This window comes from Gossypium arboreum, chromosome 6, assembly GCF_025698485.1.
Source record: "Gossypium arboreum isolate Shixiya-1 chromosome 6, ASM2569848v2, whole genome shotgun sequence".
NCBI classification, from domain to species: Eukaryota; Viridiplantae; Streptophyta; class Magnoliopsida; order Malvales; family Malvaceae; genus Gossypium; species Gossypium arboreum.
Window position 1 is genome coordinate 7,036,329 of NC_069075.1, and position 25,426 is coordinate 7,061,754.

The following is a 25,426-nucleotide window of genomic DNA, read 5'->3' on the forward strand; positions in this document are numbered from 1 at the left end:
AATCTTTAGGGATAAAAAAACAAAGTGATAACTTTAATACAAGCTTCATAAAATAGACAATATATTGGAACGTTTTGCCATGGCCGATTCGAATAAAGGTACACATCCTTTTGTATAGGGATTTAATCCTTATTTAGATGACTATATTAAGACAGCAAAAGAAAGAGAACATGCAAAAAAACTTCCTGAAAATTTGGTAGTTGGAAGTCTCATGTATGCGACGTTATGCACATGTCCAAATATTTGTTTTGCAGTAGGATTTGTGAGTCAATATGTAACGCCCCTTACCCGAGACCATTGCCGGAGTCGAGCACAAGGCACTACTAAACTTATTTGAGCACTTAACCAAATTTAGATAATTTATATCATACTTTTCAGACAAGCTGTCCAACTGCGTCATAGTTGCTAAATAATTCATATCTCGAGTTATAAAACACGAAATCCAAATCCGTAAATTTTCCCCGAATTTATACTCATATATCTAGTTACCAATTTTTTTCTAGAATTTTTGGTCAAGCCAATTAGTACAGTTTATTAGTTAAAATCTCCCCTGTTTCAGGGTTTGACTACTCTGACCTTTGTGTATTACGAATCAGATATCTCTCTGTACAGAGCTTCAATGACTATGCCGTTTGTCTCTAATAAAACTAGACTCAATAAGGAATTTGTACATATAAAGTATGACTTCTAATTATCTTTTTAAAATTTATGGTGAATTTCCAAAGTCAGAACAGGGGATCCAGAAATCGCTCTGGCCCTGTTTCACAAAAATTTAAACATCTCATAAAATATAGCTCATATACCTGTTTTTCTTCTTCCATATGAAAATAGACTCATCAAGATTCGATTCCATAACTTATTCATTATTTAATTCTATTTCTACTATTTTTAGTGATTTTTCAAATTCAAACTACTGCTACTTATCAAAAACTGTTTTAGTACAAATATTGTTAACTAGTTTATAACATCTTTACTTCAATTCATTCAAACTCTATACATGCCATATAAATCTTTAAACATAAAACAAAAACTACCGGAATTGATCTGAATAGTGTGCCCTGTTGTGTTGATCCGATCTACCCACTTCACTTCAAGTCAATCTACATAAAAATATTAAACACACACAAGTAAGCTTATTGAAGCTTAGTAAGCTCATAGGCATAAAAACACAAATCATATCAAATATCGTACACAATCATATATCTATTAGTTTAACTATTTCATCCTCCAAATCACAATTTCATTAATAACTCATTGGAATAATTTCCATATGGCTACTCACAATTTAACTCCCTTAGGCCCATTTCTCATTTACTTCATTGTCAAATTAGGGAATAATAAGGGAATTGAGTACTTCATTATCACATTGCCATAGTAAACTATGGACTTTCACATTGTTACGCATCACACACCGAAGCCATAGCCTTGCTATGGTCTTACACGGTTCACATATCATACCAAGCCATATCCTGCATATGGTCTTATACTAATCACATTATCACATTATACCGATGCCATAGCCCAGCGATGGTCTTATACGGAGTCATATTATCACATTGCACCGATGCCATAGCCCAGCTACGGTCTTAAATGGGCGCACTTATCACATATTTTTCGTCAATTCATCAGGGTCACAGAATAGAAGCACTCAAATCCATTGTTCCTACTAATTTGTACTTTTAGTTACACATTATTTATTAGTTAATGCAAATTGATAGTATTCATCAACAATAAAATACTTTAACAATCATAAGATTTTCATAACAAAACATTGAACTTTGCCATATGAACTTACCTGGACTAATTTGCAAAAGTCGTAGAAATTCAGGGACTATTCTTGAATTTTCTCCTTTCCACGATTCAGTTCGTTTTCTTGATCTATAATTATAAAATCATTCCTTCATTAGCATCCATTTCAATTCTATTTCACTTCACAATTTATGCTGTTCAAATTTCGAAATTGCACTTTTACCCCAAAATTACAGTTTTCACAATTTAGTCCCTGCTCAATTCACCCATCAATTGAACTAATTTTTCTTAATTAACACTTTATTTTATCATTATAAACTATTTTAAAACCTTTTATATTCTTAATTTCAACAGAAACCTTCAATTCACAACTTTTTCACAATTAGGTCCTAAATATCATTTCCTATCAAAATCACTTAATAAAACCACCTTAATATGAAATTAGAACTTAAATTTCATAATAATTCATCATAAAATTCCCTTATACATCCAGGGTAACTTCCAATTTCACCCATAAAATCAAAAACTAATGAATTCTACAAGTGGACCTAATTGTAAAAGTCATAAAAACATAAAAATTATCAAGAAAAGTAAGAATTAAACTCACATGATGTAAAAATATGAAAAACCAGCTTTCTCCAGACCTTATATGGCGTTTTGGCTGAGAAAATATGAAGAAATGTCTAGATTTTTCAATTACATCATTATTTAACTATTAACTTTTATGCTATTTCCAATTTTGCCCCTTGTTCACATTGTTTTCTTGCTTATTTCATACCCAAACCGTCCAGCCATTAACCTTTGGGTCTAATTGCTCTTTAAATCCATCTTTTAAATACTTAAGCTATTTACTCACAATTTAACAAATTTTGCGCTATTTTCAATTTAGTCCTTTTAATTAATTAGCCATCCAAACGTTAAAATTTTCTAACTGAAACTTTAATACTAACTCAATGACACTCCATAAATATTTATAAAAATATTTATAGCTCGATTTTCAACTTTGAGGTCTCGATACCTCATTTTTGACCCTTTTGACCTAATAAATTCTTTTAATTCACTAATTTCACCATTTCACAAATTCTTCTAAATTCTTACTTGACTCAGAAATATTAAATTACTATCTTGTTCAATCTTATTTGTCGAATTTAGTGATCTCAAATCACCATTTCCGACACCACTGAAAATTAGGCCGTTACAATATGTCATAACCATGTCATCCAAATTCCCAGACTCAACCAAAACAATATCTCCTGTTTGACATTTCAAGCTAATTCGTTTTTCTCGACAATTCACTACGCGTCATGTTTCATTAACCAGTCCATGCCCAAGATAATATCAAATTCACGAAAGGGTAGCAAAGATCAAATCAATGGGAAATCACAAATTCTTAACTTTCAAAGGATGTTATGACATATTGTAACGGCCAAATTTTCAAGTGGTGTCGAAATGGTGATTTGAGATCACTAAATTTGACAAATAAGATTGAACAAGATAGTAATTTAATATTTATGAGTCAAGTAAGAATTTAGAAGAATTTGTGAAATGGTGAAATTAGTGAATTAAAAGAATTTATTAGGTCAACGGTCAAAAATGAGGTATCGAGACCTCAAAGTTGAAAATCGAGCTATAAATATTTTTATAAATATTTATGGAGTGTCATTGAGTTAGTATTAAAGTTTCATAGAAAATTTTAACGCTTGGATGGCTAATTAATTGAAAAGGATTAAATTGAAAATAGCACAAAATTTGTTAAATTGTGAGTAAATAGCTTAAGTATTTAAAAGATGGATTTAAAGAGCAATTAGACCCAAAGGTTAATGGCTGGACGGTTTGGGTATGAAATAAGCAAGAAAACAATGTGAACAAGGGCAAAATTGAAATAGATAAAGTTAATAGTTAAATAATGATGTAATTGAAAAATCTAGACATTTTCTTCATAATTTCTCAGTCAAAACGCCATAGAAGGTCTGGAGAAAGCTGGTTTTTCATATTTTTACATCATGTGAGTCTAATTTTGCTTTTTCTTGATACTTTTATGTTTTATGACTTTTACAATTAGGTCCACTTGTAGAATTCATTAGTTTTTGATTTTATGGGTGAAATTGAAGTTACCCTGGATGGATAAGGAATTTTATGATGAATTATTATGAAATTTAAGTTCTAATTTCATATTAAGGTGGTTTTATTAAGTGATTTTGATAGGAAATGATATTTAGGACCTAATTGTGAAAAAGTTGTGAATTGAAGGTTGCTGTTGAAATTCAGAATATAAAAGGTTTTGAAATAGTTTATAATGATAAAATAAAGTGTTAATTGAGAAAATTAGTTCAATTGATGGGTGAATTGAGTAGGGACTAAATTGTGAAAATCAGAATTTTGGGGTAAAAGTGCAATTTCGAAATTTGAACAGCATAAATTGTGAAGTGAAATAGAAATCAAATAAATGCTAATGAGTAGAAATATTTTATATTATAGAGCAAGAATCCAAAGAAGAACGAGGAAAAGAAAAGTTATGAATAGTCCCAAAATTTCAATATCTTCTACAAATTAGCGGGTAAGTTCATATGGTTGAATTTAGATGTTTATTTGTGAATGATTGAAGTTTATAATGTGTTATTATATACGAATTTGTTGTGGGATTGTGTAGATTTTGTTAATGAAAGAATAAATGTGGAAATGCAAATTAGGAAAACGCAGGATTGAGTACGCTCAGATCGTGACGTGTGATGAATTGATTGGATAAGACCATGGTTGTTCCATGGCAAAGTGTGAAATGTAGGTATGGTATCATCCATACTGAGTTGTGAAATGTAGGTATGGTATTATCCATACTCGAAATGTGAAATGTAGGTATGGTATTATCAAATCCATACCGAGTTAAAAAATGTAGGTATGGCATTTCCCATACCGAGTTGAAAAATGTAGGTATGGTATTTCAATGAGGAAAACTATACTGAGTTGTGAATCGTGGCATTGAGCAACGACGTACTCAATTTCGTAAGCCGCTTCCTAATTTGATTATAAGAAATAAAGAGAAGTGATCCAAATGGAAGAGATTGAGTAGTTGTTCTTGTTGAGCTCAACTATGTGAATTATTATAACAATGGTTGTGAATCGCAGGAAACTTTAGTAAGTGTTTTGGTATTGTTTGGAAATATTATGTTTGGTAAGCATTACTTTTAACCTATGAACTTACTAAGCTTCAATAAGCTTACTTGTGTGTGTTTAATATTTTTATGTAGATTGACTTGAAGTGAAGTGGGTAGATCGGATCAACACAACAAAGCACACTATCCAGATCAATTCCGTAGCTTTTGTTTTAAGTTTGAAGATTTATATGGCATGTATAGAGTTTGAACGAATTGAAGTAAAGATGTTATAAACTAGTTAACAATATTTGTACTAAAACAGTTTTCGTAAGTAGCAGTAGTTTGACTTTGAAAATCACTAAAATAGTAGAAATGGAATTAAATAATAAATAAATTATATAATCGAATCTCGATGAGTCTATTTTCATATGGAAGAAGCAAAACAGGTATATGAGCTATATTTTATGAGATGTTTAAATTTTTGTGAAACAGGGCCAGAGCGATTTCTGGATCCCTGTTCTGACTTTGGAAATTCACCATAAATTTTACAAAGATAATTAGAAGTCATACTTTATATGTACAGATTCCTTATTGAGTCTAGTTTTATTAGAGACAAACTGCATAGTCATTGAAGCTCTGTACAGAGAGATATCTGATTCGTAATACACAAAGGTCAGAGTAGTCAAACCCTGAAACAGGGGAGATTTTAAATAATAAACTGTACTAATTGGCTTGACCAAAAATTCTAGAAAAAAATTGGTAAGTATATATATGAGTATAAATTCAGAGAAAATTTACGGATTTGGATTTCGAGTTTTGTAACTCGAGATATGATTTTTTTTGCATCTGTAACACAGTTGGACAGCTTATCTGGAAAGTGTGATATAAATTGTTTGAATTTGTTTAAGTGCTCAAATAAGTTTAGTAATGCCTCGTGCTCGACTCCGACGACGGTCTCGGGTAAAGGGGGCGTTACATTTATTGGTATCAGAGCCTGGTTTAGTCGATTCTCGGAACGAATTTGATGTGTAAAGTGTTTAAAAATACATGCCATATAAATCTGTGATAGTGTGATGTGAATGATCCGATCTAATTACTAATTTTTGTTATAGATTGTAAAGATGTCTGATAGACCCGATGGTGCTAGTCAGGAAGAGGAAGTTAATAGTAGAATTCAGACTTCTGAGCAGGGAACAAGTGGTAATGTCCCGATTTCTTTGATGAGAGAGGAAGAACTTAAAAATATGATTTACGGATTAATGAATCAGTGGTATCATGAAACAATACAAGGAAGAAGTCAGCACAACAACCTCCTCCTTCCCCATCTGTACCACCGATTATAACCGGTTGCTCCTCCTTTAATAGATGAATCTAGCAAAAGAACACCAATTGAAAAACTCAGAAAGTTTGGAGCTGAAGAATTTCGAGGGAGATCGGACGATGATCCGGTTAAAGCAGAGTATTGGTTAAAGAGTTTGGAGAGAGTTTTTAAACAGATGATGTGTTCTCCGGAGGACTATTTGGGATGTGCAGTTTCGCTATTGAAAGAAGAAGCGTATAATTGGTGGGAAACCATTGAGGCAAAGGGTACTGCAGATAAACTTACCTGGGAATTCTTCCAAAACGAATTTAAGAAGAAGTATGTGGGAAAGAGATATTTAGATAAGAAGAAGAGAGAATTTCTTGATCTTCGACAAGGGAATAAAACAGTGGCCGAATATGAAAGAGAATTTGTGTATCTCAAGAGATATGCTCGGGATGTTAAAACCGACAGAGGAAGAAATGTGCATTAGATTTGAAGAAGGGCTTAATGATGAAATCAAAATGATGATTGGAGGTACAGAGATTCGAGAATTTGTGATTTCGTCGATCGAGCTCAAAAGATGGAAGAAGTGTATATAATGAAAGATGCAAAGAGAAAGAAGAGGTAAAGAGGTATACAAAAGAAGTTTCTCTAGACCAACTTCGACTTTTTCGCCAAAAGTTCAGAAATGATTTCGTCGACCTGTTATAATCCGAACGATCGAATAACAAAGAAACGACTCAACAAGATGTCGGAGTAACTAAGAAACCAGCACTAGTGTTAGTAGTGTGCAAAATATTCCGAGACTTAGATGTAAAATTGTGATAGATTTCATATTGGTGAGTGTTGGGGAAGAGCCGAGCTTGCTATAAATGTGGTGGAACTGATCATTTTATTCGGACTGTCCTCAATTATTAAAAGAAGATAGAGAACAAGGGAGAAGCAAGCAAATACTCCTCGTAAAGGTAAACGTTCAGTCAAAGTAGTGCTACTGGACTGTTCATTCGGGAACGAGAGATACTGTGACCGATCGAGACAAGAGTACCTGCACGTACATATGCTATCCGGCAAGGAAGAAGCTTCGCTCCAAATGTGATAGCTAGTAATTTCTATCTTTTGATGATTCTCAGATATGCTTTAATTGATCCCGGATCTACACATTCATATATTTGCACCGCATTAGTGTCGTAAAAGAAAATGACCGTTGAGTCCATGACCTTGAATTGCAAGTCACTAATCCACTAGGGCAAAGTGTGTTGGTTAATTTAATATGTCGGAATTGTCCACTTTGAAAATACAAGGCTGTGAATTCTCTGCTGATTTAATGTTGTTACCTTCCAGAATTTGATGTTATTCTTGGAATGGATTGGTTGATTGAACACGATGCCATAGTGAATTGTAGAGAAAAACGGATTGATTTAAAATGTCGATGTGGAAATAGTTTCAGCTGAGTTTGGGGATAAAAAGAATGATGTCAGAATTATTTCAGCCTTTACAGCTCAAAAATTGATTCGGAAAGGTAATGAAGCATTTTTAGCTTATATTCTTGATACTCGGGGTTCTGAATTGAAGATGGAACAATTGTTAGTTGTTAATGAGTTTACTGATGTGTTTCCTGAGGAATTACCTGGTTTACCCCCAGATCGTGAGGTTGAATTCACAATTGATGTAATTCCGGGTACAGCTCCAATATCAATAACACCGTATAGAATGGCACCAGCTGAGTTAAAAGAGTTGAAGACACAGTTGCAAGAGTTATTGGATAAAGGGTTCATCAGACCGAGTACATCACCTTGGGGCGCGCCTGTCTTATTTGTGAAAAAGAAAGATGGTTCGTTGCGATTGTGTATTGATTACAGCGGTTGAATAAGGTAACAATTAAAATAAATATCCATTACCTCAGATCGATGATTTGTTTGATCAACTGAAAGGTGCTGCAGTTGTTCTCAAAAATAGATCTTAGATCCGGGTATTATCGGTGAAGGTTAAAGAGTGTAATGTGCCAAAGACGCTTTTGAACTCGGTATGGTCACTACGAATTTTTGGTAATGCCTTTTAGTTTAACGAATGCCCCTGCTGCATTTATGGATTTAATGAATCGAATTTTTCAGTCTTATTTGGATAGATTTGTGGTGGTATTTATTGATGACATATTGGTCTATTCAAAGACAGAATTCGAACATGCACAGCACTTGAGAATTGTACTACAGACTTTGAGAGAAAAACAGTTATATGCGAAATTTAGTAAATGTGAGTTTTGGCTTCATGAGGTTGGATTTCTGGGTCATATTATATCAGCTAAAGGAATTCGTGTGGATCCAAGTAAAGTTTCTAAGTGATGAATTGGAAAACACCAAGAACGAATCAAGTGCTAAGTTTTCGATTAGCAGGATACTATCGCCGTTTTGTAAAGAATTTTTCCATGATTGCTTCACCAATGACTCGTTTATTACGTAAGAATGTTGAGTTTATGTGGTCTCGATGAATGTCGCAGAGCTTTGATCGATTAAAGAAAATGTTAATGAAGCTCCATCTTAACTCAACCGTAATCGTATACCGTATGTTGTGTACAAGTGATGCATCTTTAAGTGGTTTGGGTTGTGTGTTAATGCAATCGGAAAGGTAGTGGCTTATGCTTCACGGCAATTAAAACCACATGAAAAGAATTACCCTACACATGATCTTGAGTTAATGCAATTGTTTTTGCCTTAAAAATTTGGAGACACTATTTATATGGTGAGAAGTGTTATATGTATACGGATCACAAAAGTTTGAAATACTTAATGACTCGTAGGAACCGAACTTAAGACAGAGACGGTGGTTAGAGTTTTTGAAAGACTATGATTTGGTTATTGACTATCATCCGTGGAAAGCTAATGTAGTTGCTTGATGCAATCGAGTCGAAAGTCATCCTTGTTTGCACTTGGCAATGAATGCTCATTTGGCTCTTAATGAAGAAGGTGTTGTATTAGTAGAATTGAAGGTAAAACCAATGTTTCTTCAACAATTCGAAGTGCAGAATGAAGATCCAAAATTGGTGCTGAAACGACAAATGGTTCGGGATAATTTAGATTCGAGTTCAAGATTGGTGATGAAGGTATATTGCGCTATCATAATAGGATTTGTGTTCTAATAATTTGATTTAAAGAATGATATTCTTTCTGAAGCACATAATAGTATGTATTCTATTCATCCGGTAGTACAAAAATGTATGGTGATCTGAAAAAGACATATTGGTGGCCTCGGTATGAAAAGAGAAATTTCGAATTTATTGCAAAATGTTTGATTTGCCGACAAGTTAAAGCAGAGCATCAAGTGCCAACGGGTTTATTACAACCCATTATGATTCCTGAATGGAAGTGGGAGCATATTTCAATGGATTTTGTGTCGATTGCTGTGACTCAGAAAGAAAGATTCGATATGGGTGATTGTTGATAGATTGACAAAGTCAAGACACTTTATTCCATCGTAATAGATTTTTCACTTAATAAGTTAGTAGAATTGTATGTGTCGAGATTGTGAGACTACATGGAGTTCCAATATCTATCATTTCAGCATCGGATCCGAGGTTTACTTCAAGATTTTGGAATAAATTGCAAGAAGCCTTAGGCACCAGATTGAATTTTAGTACAAGATTTCATCCTCAAACAGATGGACAATCGAGCGAGTGATTCAAATTTTAGAAGATATGTTAAGATGTTGTATACTCGAGTTTGGTGACAGTTGGGAAAGGTATTTACCGCTATTGAGTTTGCTTACAACAATAGCTATCAGCCTAGTATAAAATGACACCATTTGAGGCTCTTTATGGTAGAAAATGCAAGACTCCATTGTGTTGGTCTCGAATTGAGTGAATCAAAATAGTTGGGGTTGATTTGATTCGAGAAACCGGAGAGAAAGTCCGGATTATTCGAGATAGTCTAAAAGTCGCCTGATCGTCGAAGTCATATGCGGATTTAAAACGAAGAGACATAGAATATGCAGTGGGTGATCGAGTATTTTTAAAAGTTTCACCATGGAAAAGGGTGTTACGATTTGGTAAAAGGGAAAATTAAGTCCGAGATTCATAGGGCCATATGAAATTGTGGAAAGGGTTGGTCCTGTGGCTTATCGTTTGGCTTTACCTCCTAACTTGAGAAGATTCATAATGTGTTTCATGTGTCTATGCTAAGGCAAGATAGGTCGATCCTTCACACGTAATTCCCGAAATTGAGCTTCAATCGATATGACTTATTCAAGAACCGGTGAAGATTTTGGCTCGTGAAGTTAAGGAATTGCGGAACAAAAGAGTACCATTGGTTAAAGTATTATGGCATCGACATGGTATGGAGGAGGCAACCTGGGAAACAGAGGAGTCAATAAGATCACAAGATCCAAATCTATTTTCAGTAACAAATTTCAAGACGAAATTTTTAAAGGGGAGAGTTGTAACGACCTAATTTTCAATGGTGTCGGAAATGGTGATTTGAGATCACTAAATTCGACAAATAAGATTGAACAAGATAGTAATTTAATATTTATGAGTCAAGTAAGAATTTAGAAGAATTTGTGAAATGGTGAAATTAGTGAATTAAAAGAATTTATTAGGTCAACGGGTCAAAAATGAGGTATCGAGACCTCAAAGTTGAAAATCGAGCTATAAATATTTTTATAAATATTTATGGAGTGTCATTGAGTTAGTATTAAAGTTTAGTTAGAAAATTTTAACGCTTGGATGGCTAATTAATTGAAAAGGATTAAATTGAAAATAGCACAAAATTTGTTAAATTGTGAGTAAATAGCTTAAGTATTTAAAAGATGGATTTAAAGAGCAATTAGACCCAAAGGTTAATGGCTGGACGGTTTGGGTATGAAATAAGCAAGAAAACAATGTGAACAAGGGGCAAAATTGGAAATAGATAAAAGTTAATAGTTAAATAATGATGTAATTGAAAAATCTAGACATTTTCTTCATAATTTCTCAGTCAAAACGCCATAGAAGGTCTGGAGAAAGCTGGTTTTCATATTTTTACATCATGTGAGTCTAATTCTTGCTTTTCTTGATACTTTTATGTTTTATGACTTTTACAATTAGGTCCACTTGTAGAATTCATTAGTTTTTGATTTTATGGGTGAAATTGGAAGTTACCCTGGATGGATAAGGGAATTTTATGATGAATTATTATGAAATTTAAGTTCTAATTTCATATTAAGGTGGTTTTATTAAGTGATTTTGATAGGAAATGATATTTAGGACCTAATTGTGAAAAAGTTGTGAATTGAAGGTTGCTGTTGAAATTCAGAATATAAAAGGTTTTGAAATAGTTTATAATGATAAAATAAAGTGTTAATTGAGAAAATTAGTTCAATTGATGGGTGAATTGAGTAGGGACTAAATTGTGAAAATCGTAAATTTTGGGGTAAAAGTGCAATTTCGAAATTTGAACAGCATAAATTGTGAAGTGAAATAGAAATCAAATAAATGCTAATGAGTAGAAATATTTTATATTATAGATCAAGAATCCAAAGAAGAACGAGGAAAAGAAAAAGTTGCGGAATAGTCCCAAAATTTCAATATCTTCTACAAATTAGCCGGGTAAGTTCATATGGTTGAATTTAGATGTTTATTTGTGAATGATTGAAGTTTATAATGTGTTATTATATACGAATTTGTTGTGGGATTGTGTAGATTTTGTTAATGAAAGAATAAATGTGGAAATGCAAATTAGGAAAAACGCAGGATTGAGTAACGCTCAGATCGTGGACGTGTGATGAATTGATTGGATAAGACCATGGTTGTTCCATGGCAAAGTGTGAAATGTAGGTATGGTATCATCCATACTGAGTTGTGAAATGTAGGTATGGTATTATCCATACTGAGCTGTGAAATGTAGGTATGGTATTATCAAATCCATACTGAGTTAAAAAAATGTAGGTATGGCATTTCCCATACCGAGTTGAAAAATGTAGGTATGGTATTTCAATGAGGAAAACTATACTGAGTTGTGAATCGTGGCATTGAGCAACGACGTACTCAATTTCGTAAGCCGTTTCCTAATTTGATTATAAGAAATAAAAGAGAAGTGATCCAAATGGAAGAGATTGAGTAGTTGTTACTGTTGAGCTCAACTATGTGAATTATTATAACAATGGTTGTGAATCGCAGGAAACTTTAGTAAGTGTTTTGGTATTGTTTGGAAATATTATGTTTGGTAAGCATTACTTTTAACCTATGAACTTACTAAGCTTCAATAAGCTTACTTGTGTGTGTTTAATATTTTATGTAGATTGACTTGAAGTGAAGTGGGTAGATCGGATCAACACAACAAAGCACACTATCCAGATCAATTCGGTAGCTTTTGTTTTAAGTTTGAAGATTTATATGGCATGTATAGAGTTTGAACGAATTGAAGTAAAGATGTTATAAACTAGTTAACAATATTTGTACTAAAACAGTTTTCGGTAAGTAGCAGTAGTTTGACTTTGAAAAATCACTAAAAATAGTAGAAATGGAATTAAATAATGAATAAATTATAGAATCGAATCTCGATGAGTCTATTTTCATATGGAAGAAGCAAAACAGGTATATGAGCTATATTTTATGAGATGTTTAAATTTTTGTGAAACAGGGCCAGAGCGATTTCTGGATCCCTGTTCTGACTTTGGAAATTCACCATAAATTTTACAAAGATAATTAGAAGTCATACTTTATATGTACAGATTCCTTATTGAGTCTAGTTTTATTAGAGACAAACTGCATAGTCATTGAAGCTCTGTACAGAGAGATATCTGATTCGTAATACACAAAGGTCAGAGTAGTCAAACCCTGAAACAGGGGAGATTTTAAATAATAAACTGTACTAATTGGCTTGACCAAAAATTCTAGAAAAAAATTGGTAAGTATATATATGAGTATAAATTCAGAGAAAATTTACGGATTTGGATTTCGAGTTTTGTAACTCGAGATATGATTTTTTTTGCATCTGTAACACAGTTGGACAGCTTGTCTGGAAAGTGTGATATAAATTGTTTGAATTTGTTTAAGTGCTCAAATAAGTTTAGTAATGCCTCGTGCTCGACTCCGGCGACGGTCTCGGGTAAAGGGGGCGTTACACATATTAAATTAACTACCACACTTTGACCTAACGGATTTGTAACTTGTACATCATAATCAGTAGGCTCAACAAATAAGTTCTTTTCAGATGCTAACATAGTGCAAATATATGAATGAGTAGACCCAGGGTCTATTAAAGCATACACAGGAACATCATAAAGATAGAAAGTACCAGCAATTACATCTGGAGCTGTTGCTTCTTCTCTCGCTCGAATGGCATAAGTACGAGCAGGAGCCCTAACTTCTGATCGGCTAGCAGTATCTTTCATACCCGAACGAGTAGCCCTCAGTAATCGCTTCCCGACAGAGCGTCTTCCTTTTGAGGAAGAATTTTTGCTTTTCTCCTCTGCTCCACTTCTTCTACTTGTAATTGGGGACAATCACGAATAAAGTGATCAGTGGCCCCACATTTATAACAAGCCCCTAACTTACTTCTACATTCACCGGGGTGACTTCTTCCACAATGTTGACACTTAGGCCTTTGGGTATTTTGTACACTACCCACACTAACAGCAGGTCTGTCAGATGCTTTGTAATCGATTGTCTTGGCCTACTTTTTCCGATCTTTCCGTAGATCAAGTGGCTCGATTGAATTCCTCTTTAGATTTCTTCTTTGGTAAAGTCGAAAATGACTTAGATGCACTTCTTTTGAAAGATTCTTTACTTCTTCTATCTCGTTGCATCTTTTTATTATATACTTCTTCAAGCTTCTGAGCACGATCTGATAGAACAACAAATTCTCGTATCTCAATGCCCCCTATCATCATTTTAATCTCATCATTAAGCCCTTCTTCAAATCGATACACATTTCTTCTTCTCAGGGTACTATATCTCGAGCATATTTGCTCGGATAAACAAATTCTCTTTCATATTCAGCCACCGACTTGTTTCCTCGTCGCAAGTCGAGAAATTCTCTTTCTTCTTATCCGATATCTTCTACCGACATATTTATTCTTAAATTCATTTTGAAAAATTCCCAAGTGATCTTCTCAAATTGCATACAATGCCTTCTATTGTTTCCCACCGCTTATAAGCTTCTTCTTTCAATAATGACACGGCACATATTAAGTAATCATCTGGTGAGCACGCCATTTGCTTAAAACCCTCATTATACTTTGTAACCAATATTCAGCTTTTAACGGGTCATCATCTGTTCTTCCCAAATTCTTCACCCCATGTTTTCTGAGCTTTTCAAATGGAGAACGTTTGCCAGATTCAGTTGTCGGAGGAGGTGGAGGAGCAATCGGGGGTACTACAGATGTTGAGATAGGGGGAGGAGGTTGTGTAGTCTGATTTCTTTCTCGCACATTCTTATTATACCATTGATTCATGAATCCATAAATCATATTTTTGAGTTCTTGTTCTCGCATCAATGAAATCGGAGCTTCACTACTTGTTCCTTGTTCAGAGGTTTGTACTCTATTATTAACTTCTTCTTGCTCAGTTTGTCCTGGTCTATCTGACATGTAACGCCCCCACACCCGAGACCGTCGCCGGAGTCGAGTATGAGGTGTTACTAAGCTTAGTTTAACATTTTTAGAACTTTGAATTATTTGTTTCTACATTCATAGCTTTTAAGCTACTTGCGTCACAGTCACAAGAAAAATCATATCTCGAGTTACAAAACTCGAAATTAAGATCCGTAAATTTTCCCTAAATCTAGACTCATAAAACTATCTACTAATTTTTTTCTAGAATTTTTGGTTGGGCCAATTAGTACAGTTTATTAGTTAAAGTTACCCCTGTTTCAGGACTTGACTGGTCTGACCTCTGTTTACTACGAACCATATTTCTCTCTGTACAAACTTCATATGAATATGAGGTTTATTTCTCCTGAAACTAGACTCAATAAGAATTCTGAGAATATAAAACACACTACCTAATTATATCTTTAAAATTTATGGTGAATTTCTAAAGTTGGAACAGGGGATTCAGAAACTGCTATGACCCTGTTTCACTAAAATTATAATATCTTCTAACATATAATTCCTTTTCTTGTTTCATTTATTTCATGTGAAACTAGACATAATAAGATTCAATTTGATATGTATTCCATCACCAAATTCAATTTCTATGATTTTTAGTAAATTTTCAAACTCGCATCAGTGTTGCTGCAGTATCCTGTTTATGGCAAATTTCATCCCTTTTGATGAGTTTTTATACACTAAGTATCTTATTAATTTTCCTTATCATCAAACATAATCTAAACTAACCATTTTCATAATTTATCATTATCAAACATTTCCTCAACCATTCCATTACCATACCATAAGATCATTTACACAAAATAGATATATTGCTATACATGCCATACTTAAATTTACAAGCCTTTACCAAAAGTCTTAGGATAGTGTGATCGAGCCTTGACCTATCCCGACTCTCGAGCTGGCTTGGCCAAAACTACAATGAGTAAGAAGGAGGGAGTAAGCATAAATGCTTAGTAAGTTCATATGCAAATAATAAGTAACATAACAAACAGTCATACCAATCAACATTAGCATGCATCACTAAAACACATGTCACATTTCTAATAATTTTTCATCATCTTATTACCTTATCGTGGTTGTATCAATACTCAACCCGAGGGTTAAATACATACCTGTTCAAAATATCCATTTCACATCACTTACCAATACGTCTCTTTACATCTCGAAATTTTCCTCCATTTGAGTAGAACTTTACCCGTTGAACACATCGGAATATAATTCGGATACATGGATAACTTGCACATAAGTGCCACATATTCAATCAAGCAATCATGTAACCGCCCATAAGTTTAACTCGGACTCAACTCAACGAGCTCGGCGTCAGATCCATAAGTGAACTCGGACTCAACTCAACGAGTTCGATGCCTAGTTACATCTCACGAACTCGGACTCAACTCAACGAGTTCGGACATTCGCATCCATAAGTGAACTCGGACTCAACTCAACGAGTTCGGATGCTCAACCATCCTAGTGACATGTCATTTGTATCCTAATCTATTCCTAAGGTTCAAACGGGCTTTTCCTCTAACACTTATCCTTGCCGCCTTCCGTAGAATGCGAAATCAATACTCAGTAACAATTATATTTAACAAGTAGTTCACATAATTTACATATTATTTGAAATTAACCACAAAGCATACATTTCATAATAAAATTCAGCATAACACATAATTAATATCAATAACTTAAAATAACAATTATGCTACATTATTTACACATGAACTTACCTTGGTACCAAAATACAAAGATTTTGCAATTTAGTCCACAATCTTTTCTTTTCCTCGATTGAGGTCGATTCCACGTCTTTCTTGATCTAAAATAACACATTTAGCTTATTTAATACTCACATTATCAAATTAATCCTTAACTCAAATTTTGGAAAAATTACAATTTTACCCCTAAACTTTTGCATATTTACATTTTTGCCCCTAGGCTCTGGATTAAACTTTATTCCTTATTCTTATGTTTTACAACATGCTGATCACTTTTCTCTTCTATGGCAACATCAAATTCTCACTCTAACATGTACTTGTGACTATTAGGTATTTTTACCAATTAAGCCCTTTTACTCGCTTTTTGCTTAAAATCGAGTAGTACAAGTTGTCTAACATAATTTAAAACTTCATATTCTATCATAAAACATCAAAATACACAAATTTCACCTATGGGTATTTTTCCAAATATAAACCCTAGGTTAAATTATTGCTAACATAAGCTTTATCGAGTTACCGGGATCTCAAAAACGTAAAAATCATTAAAAACGGGGCTTGGAATCACTTACTATGGAGCTTGGAAGCTTGAAACAAACCCTAGCTATGGAGAACCCTTGAAATTTCGGCCTAATGAAGAAGATGGACAAAAATTGGCTTTTAATTTTGTTTTTAATTCATTTTAATAACTAAATGACCAAAATACCCTTACTACTAAACTTTCCAAAAATTCCTTCCATGTCCTAATTTTGTCCATGAACTTAAAATTGGTAAAATTTCTATTTAAGACCTCCTAATTAATATTTCAAAGTAATTTCATACTAAAAACTTCTAGAATGCAAATTTTGCAACTTATTCAATTTAATCCCTAACTTTAAATTAAACTCGTTATGCCCAAAATTTCTTCACGAAATATTCACACAATTATGTATTCATATCATAAACCTCAAAATAATTATAAAATAATTATTTTTATCTCGAATTTGTGGTCACGAAACCACTATTCCGATTAGGCCCTAATTCGGGATATTACAACTCTCCCCCCCTTTTAAAGATTTTCGTCCTCGAAAATCTTACCGGTAAACAGGTGTGGGTATTGGTTTCTCATAGTTTCTTCAGTTTCCCATGTAGTCTCTTCTACCCCATGCTTTTGCCACAACACTTTCACAAGTGCAACACTTTTATTTCTTAGTTGTTTGACTTCTCGAGCTAAAATCTTAATCGGTTCTTCTTCATAAGTCATATCAGGTCGCAGTTCAATTTCTGTCGGTGAAATTATATGTGAAGGATCTGAACGATACCGACGTAACATAGATACGTGAAACACATCATGAATCTTTTCTAATTCGGGTGGTAAAGCTAGCCGATATGCTACAGGTCCAACTTTTTCAATTATTTCATACGGTCCAATAAAACGCGGACTTAACTTGCCCTTTCGTCCAAATCTAAGGACTTTCTTCCATGGAGACACTTTCAAAAATACCTTATCACCAACTTGAAACTCAATGTCCTTTCGCTTTAGGTCTGCATAAGATTTCATCCATCCAAGCGACTTTCAAACAATCTCAATTATCTTCACTTTTCTTGATTTCTTTTATTAAATCAACTCCATAAATCTGATTTTCCTTGAGTTCAGTCCAATACAAAGGCGTTCGACACTTGCGACCATACAATGCTTCATAAGGTGCCATTTTCAAGCTCGTCTGATAGCTATTGTTGTAAGCAAATTCTACCAACGGCAAATATCTTTCCCAACTTCCTTGAAATTCCAATACACAACATCTGAGCATGTCTTCAAGAATCAATTACTCTCTCGATTGTCCATTAGTTTGTGGATGAAAAGCGATCGAAATTTAACCGTACCTAACGTATCTTGCAACTTTTGCCAAAACCGCGAGGTAAACCTTAGATCTCTATCTGAAATAATCGATAATGGTATTCCGTAATCTAACAATTTCTTTAATATACGATTCAGCCAACTTGTTAAGAGAATAATTCATACGCATCGGGATAAAATGAGCCGACTTAGTTAATCATCAACTATTACCCAGATGGCATCTTTCTTTCCTGAGTCAATGGCAATCCCGAAACAAAATCCATAGTAATCGATCCCATTTCCGCTCAGAACCATAATAGGTGGAGTAATCCTCAAGGTACTTGGTGTTCAGCTTTCACCTATTGACAAATTAAGCATTTGGACACAAACTCTGATATATCTCTTTTCATTCCATTCCACCAATACATTTTCTTCAAGTCATTATACATTTTCGTACTACCCAGATGAATCGAGAAATAACCACTATGTGCTTCCTGTAGGATCTTTTGAATCAATTCATCATTCTTCGGTACACAAATCCGATCTTTAAACATTAAGCACCTATCGAACCAATTTCAAATCGATCCCGTGTCGACTTCTTTCGCTTTCTTTTGGCTAGCAAATCTTGATCATTTTCCGAGTTTGAAATCTCTTGTAAAAACATTGGTTTTGCTCTTAACTCTGCTAGAATCGAACCATCATTTGACACTTTCAACTGAGTGTTCATAACTCTCAAAGCAAACAACAACTTTCTGCTCAAAGCATCAGCAACCACATTCGCTTTTCCCGGATGATAATCAATAACAAGCTCGTAATCTTTCAATAACTCCAACCATCTTCGCTGTCTTAAATTCAAGTCTTTTTGTGACATCAAGTACTTAAGACTTTTATGATCGGTATATACCTAGCACTTTTCACCATACAAATAATGTCGCCAAATTTTCAAAGCAAACACCACCGTAGCCAATTCCAAATCGTGAGTAGGATAATTCTCATGAGGTTTTAACTGCCTCGAAGCATATGCCACCACTTTTCCTTCTTGCATGAGCACACACCCCAAACCATTTAGAGAAGCATCACTATACACCACAAATTCTTTACCGATTAAATTTGTACTAACACCGGTGCCTCTGTTAATAACTTTTTCAATTCTTCAAAACTCGTTGACATTCTTCCGTCCATTCAAATTTAACATCCTTTCGAGTAATCTAGTTATAGGAGCAGCAATTATAGAAAATCCATTTACAAACCGCCGATAATACCCAGCTAGCCCCAAGAAACTTCTAACTTCGCCACGTTTTTCGGTGGTTTCCAATCAACAATGGCTGAAATTTTACTAGGATCAACCCGTATACCATCACCAAACAATATGACCCAAAAATCCAACTTCCTGAGCCAAAATTCACTTTTACTAAACTTAGCATACAATTGTTTATCTCTCAAAGTTTGCAAAACTATCCTCAAATGTTCAAAGATGCTCAGTATCATCTTTTGAATAAATTAAAATATCATCTATAAACACCACAACAAATTTGTCCAAATATGGTCGAAATATGTGATTCATTAAATCCATAAACACAGCAGGAGCATTTGTCAACCTGAATGGCATAACTAAAAATTCATAATGACCATACCTTGTTCTAAAAGCGTTTTAGGTACATCCGACTCCTTTACTGCAGCTTGGTAATACCGGATCTCAAGTCAATCTTTGAAAACCATGTCGCTCCTTTTAGTGATCAAACAAATCATCAATTCTTGGCAACGGATACTTGTTTTTGATTGTCACCTTGTTTAACTGGCGATAATCAACACACAACCTCATAGAACCATCCTTCTTTTCACAAATAACACGGAGCACCCCAAGGTGAAAACTCGGTCTCACAAAGCCTTTATCACCAACTCTTGCAATCGCGACTTTAATTCTTTCAACTCTGTTGGTGCCATTCTATATGGAGCAATCGAGATCGAGCTGTTCCGGATCAAATCAATACCAAATTCTACTTCCCCGACCGAGGCAAACCCGCAATTCTTCCGAAATACGTCCCAAATTCACACACAACCCAAGACTGATTCAACTTTCTTTTCAACTTCTTTTGTATTAATTACATACGCCAAATAAGCTTCATAACCCTTTCTCGAGATATCTTTGAGCCGACATTGAAGAAATCACACTAGGCAATGCCTCTCGATTTATCCGATTCAACCCGTAGAGTTTCACCATTTCCACACTTTAATTCTATAACCTTTTCTTTGCAATTTACTATAGCATCATGCAATGTCAACCAATCCATACCCAAAATAACATCAAATTCATCAAACGGCAACAACATCAAGTCGGCCGGAAAGTAATGATCCTGAATCATTAAAGGACATTTCTTACATACTTTATCAACAGTCACACATTTGCCTAACGGATTCGACACTCTAATCATAAATTTCAGATTCTCAACGGTATATTCATACTAGACACCAATTTCATGCACACATATGAATGAGTAGAACCGGGATCAATCAAAGCAATAACATTAACATTATAGAGAGAAAATGTACCGGTAATCACATCAGGTGAGGAAGCATCTTCACGCGCTTTAATAGCATAAGTTCTAGCCGGAGCCCTTCCTTCAGGTCTAACCGGTGCATCCCTGGCTACATTCTTACTGCTTACTTCGCTCCCAGCTTTTCTTGGATATCTTCCTCTCGAATCTATCCCACTTGTTTTTGTATTCTGAAATTTTTCTTTTTCAGCTCTCTCTGGGCAGTCTCTAATAAAATGATCCGGAGAACCACATCGAAAACATTCATTTGCTCTACACGGACCAAAATGATTTCTACCACACCGCTGGCACTCAGGTTTAACAAATCTCGAGTTCCCTACACTGGCTGCCGAAGTAGTCTGGGATTTAGGACCCACATTTTGCTTCTTAAAATTTCCATATGATTGCCCAGCTGAAACTTGGGAACGAGGATTCATATTTCTTGACTTTCCGGTTTGCTGTGAGGGTGCATTACTCATTGGTCTTTTCTTCCAATTTCGTGTTTCAAATTCTACCTTTTCTTTTCCTTCGAATTCTTCACCTTGCAAGCTCGATCGACAAGTACCACCATTTCTTTTAGTTCAAGGATCCCAACAAATACCTTAATGTCTTCGTTAAGCCCGTCTTCAAATCGTCGGCACATCTTGGCTTCAGAGGAACATATTCCCCGCATACTTACTTAATCGAACAAACTCTCTTTCATATTCGAGACTGTCATATTACCTTGCTTCACTCAAGAAACTCTTTACATTTCGATCAATAAATCTTTCACTAATATATTTCTTCCAAACTCTTCTTGAAAGAATTCTGTGTTACCCTCTCTTTCGGTACCACCGAAATCAAAGTCTTCCACCAATTATAGGCTGAATCTCTCAACAAAGATGTAGCACATTTCAAACATTCTTCGTGTACAAGATAATTCATCAAATACCGGATAGAATTTTCAAGCGAACTCGCTTTCCGCATCATCATCAATATTTGCTCTAAATTCTTCAGCCCCTTGTTTACGAATTCTATCAACGGGGGTTCTGTGAAATTTTATCATATCCACTCCTTGAGGCATTGGAGGCATAGGTTGAGGAATTGGGGGAGGTGGGGGAGGTCGTACATTTGGGTTCGTCTGAACGAACTCGATGTACCATGCACTCATCATTTGGAGAAAGGCTTCGATCCCTTTCCCTCCTCCCCGACCAACAGTGAGGGGTGGGTTTCAGTCGGCGCTGCTCCATCAGCGGAGCTGGCGCATTACTCTGTACTTCATCTGCCACAGCTGGATCGGGATCCATTTACTATATAAAAAAATTCATTTAAAAAGGTCAGAAGTCGTCACACTATCACAATTCATACATATGGCATGTATAGCAAAATCCGTACATACAACACGTAGTCCGAGAACCGACTAAACCTGCTCTGATACCACTAAATGTAACGCCCCCACACCCGAGACCGTCACCGGAGTCGAGTATGAGGTGTTACTAAGCTTAGTTTAACATTTTTAGAACTTTGAATTATTTGTTTCTACATTCACAGCTTTTAAGCTACTTGAGTCACAGTCACAAGAAAATCATATCTCGAGTTACAAAACTCGAAATTAAGATCCGTAAATTTTCCTGAATCTAGACTCATAAAACTATCTACTAATTTTTTCTAGAATTTTGGTTGGGCCAATTAGTACAGTTTATTAGTTAAAGTTACCCTGTTTCATTACTTGACTGGTCTGACCTCTGTTTACTACGAACCATATTTCTCTCTGTACAAACTTCATATGAATATGAGGTTTATTTCTCCTGAAACTAGACTCAATAAGAATTCTGAGAATATAAAACACACTACCTAATTATATCTTTAAAATTTATGGTGAATTTCTAAAGTTGGAACAGGGGATTCAGAAACTGCTATGACCCTGTTTCACTAAAATTATAATATCTTCTAACATATAATTCCTTTTCTTGTTTCATTTATTTCATGTGAAACTAGACATAATAAGATTCAATTTGATATGTATTCCATCACCAAATTCAATTTCTATGATTTTTAGTAAATTTTCAAACTCGCATCAGTGTTGCTGCAGTATCCTGTTTATGGCAAATTTCATCCCTTTTGATGAGTTTTTATACACTAAGTATCTTATTAATTTTTCCTTATCATCAAACATAATCTAAACTAACCATTTTCATAATTTATCATTATCAAACATTTCCTCAACCATTCCATTACCATACCATAAGATCATTTACACAAAATAGATATATTGCTATACATGCCATACTTAAATTTACAAGCCTTTACCAAAAGTCTTAGGATAGTGTGGTGAGCCTTGACCTATCCCGACTCTCGAGTGGCTTGGCCAAAACTACAATGAGTAAGAAGGAGGAGTAAGCATAAATGCTTAGTAAGTTCATATGCAAATAATAAGTAACATAACAAACAGTCATACCAATCAACATTAGCATGCATCACTAAAACACATGTCACATTTCTAATAATTTTCATCATCTTATTACCTTATCGTGGTTGTATCAATACTCAACCCGAGGGTTAAATACATACCTGTTCAAAATATCCATTTCACATCACTTACCAATACGTCTCTTTACATCTCGAAATTTTCCTCCATTTGAGTAGAACTTTACCCGTTGAACACATCGGAATATAATTCGGATACATGGATAACTTGCACATAAGTGCCACATATTCAATCAAGCAATCATGTAACCCGCCCATAAGCGAAATCGGACTCAACTCAACGAGCTCGGGCGTTCGCATCCATAAGTGAAATCGGACTCAACTCAACGAGTTCGGATGCCTAGTTACATCTCACGAACTCGGACTCAACTCAACGAGTTCGGACATTCGCATCCATAAGTGAACTCGGACTCAACTCAACGAGTTCGGATGCTCAACCATCCTAGTGACATGTCACTTGTATCCTAATCTATTCCTAAGGTTCAAACGGGCTTTTCCTCGAACACTTATCCTTGCCGTCTTCCGTAGAATGCCAAATCAATACTCGGTAACAATTATATTTAACAAGTAGTTCACATAATTTACATATTATTTGAAATTAACCACAAAGCATACATTTCATAATAAAATTCAGCATAACACATAATTAATATCAATAACTTAAAAATAACAATTATGCTACATTATTTACACATGAACTTACCTTGGTACCAAAATACAAAGATTTTGCAATTTAGTCCACAATCTTTTCTTTTCCTCGATTGAGGTCGATTCCACGTCTTTCTTGATCTAAAATAACACATTTAGCTTATTTAATACTCACATTATCAAATTAATCCTTAACTCAAATTTTGGCAAAATTACAATTTTACCCTAAACTTTTGCATATTTACATTTTTGCCCCTAGGCTCTGGATTAAACTTTATTCCTTATTCTTATGTTTTACAACATGCTGATCACTTTTCTCTTCTATGGCAACATCAAATTCTCACTTTAACATGTACTTGTGACTATTAGGTATTTTTACCGATTAAGCTCTTTTACTCGTTTTTGCTTAAAATCGAGTAGTACAAGTTGTCTAACATAATTTAAAACTTCATATTCTATCATAAAACATCAAAATACACAAATTTCACCTATGGGTATTTTTCCAAATATAAACCCTAGGTTAAATTATTGCTAACATAAGCTTTATCGAGTTAGGGATCTCAAAATGTAAAAATCATTAAAAGCGGGACTTGGAATCACTTACTATGGAGCTTGGAAGCTTGAAACAAACCCTAGCTATGGAGAACCCTTGAAATTTCGGCCTAATGAAGAAGATGGACAAAAATTGGCTTTTAATTTTGTTTTAATTCATTTTAATAACTAAATGACCAAAATACCCTTACTACTAAACTTTCTAAAAATTCCTTCCATGTCCTAATTTTGTCCATGAACTTAAAATTGGTAAAATTTCTATTTAAGACCTCCTAATTAATATTTCAAAGTAATTTCATACTAAAAACTTCTAGAATGCAAATTTTGCAACTTATTCAATTTAATCCCTAACTTTAAATTAAACTCGTTATGCCCAAAATTTCTTCACGGAATCTTCACACAATTATGTATTCATATCATAAACCTCAAAATAATTATAAAATAATTATTTCTATCTCGGATTTGTGGTCACGAAACCACTATTCCGATTAGGCCCTAATTCGGGATATTACATGACATCTTTTCAAATCGTAGATAATCTATAATAAAAACAAGGATTAGATCGGATCATACACAGCACACTATCACAGATTTATATGGCATGTAATTCTAGACACTTTTCACATCATACATATTCCGAGAATCGGCTAAACCGAAGCTCTGATACCAATAAATGTAACGCCCCTTACCCAAGATCGTTGCCGAAGTCGAGCACAAGGCACTACTAAACTTATTTGAGCACTTAACCAAATTTAGATAATTTATATCATACTTTTCAGACAAGCTGTCCAACTGCGTCATAGTTGCTAAATAATTCATATCTCGAGTTATAAAACACGAAATCCAAATCCGTAAATTTTCCCCGAATTTATACTCATATATCTAGTTACCAATTTTTTTCTAGAATTTTTGGTCAAGCCAATTAGTACAGTTTATTAGTTAAAATCTCCCCTGTTTCAGGGTTTGACTACTCTGAC

The 25,426-nt window shown here is 34.4% G+C and overlaps 2 long non-coding RNA genes across 2 annotated transcripts; one reads left to right on the forward strand and one right to left on the reverse strand.

Moving 5' to 3' along the window:
- Positions 1–933: 933 nt before the first annotated feature.
- On the reverse strand, positions 934–13,523 carry LOC128293925 (uncharacterized). Its single transcript, XR_008284077.1, has 3 exons — positions 13,410–13,523; positions 1,796–1,878; positions 934–1,100 (listed from the first exon to the last, which is right to left on the reverse strand). It is a non-coding gene; the product is annotated as an uncharacterized LOC128293925 (long non-coding RNA).
- LOC128293926 (uncharacterized) lies at positions 3,713–12,668 on the forward strand. Its single transcript, XR_008284078.1, has 3 exons — positions 3,713–3,754; positions 11,638–11,719; positions 12,411–12,668. It is a non-coding gene; the product is annotated as an uncharacterized LOC128293926 (long non-coding RNA).
- Positions 13,524–25,426: the final 11,903 nt, after the last annotated feature.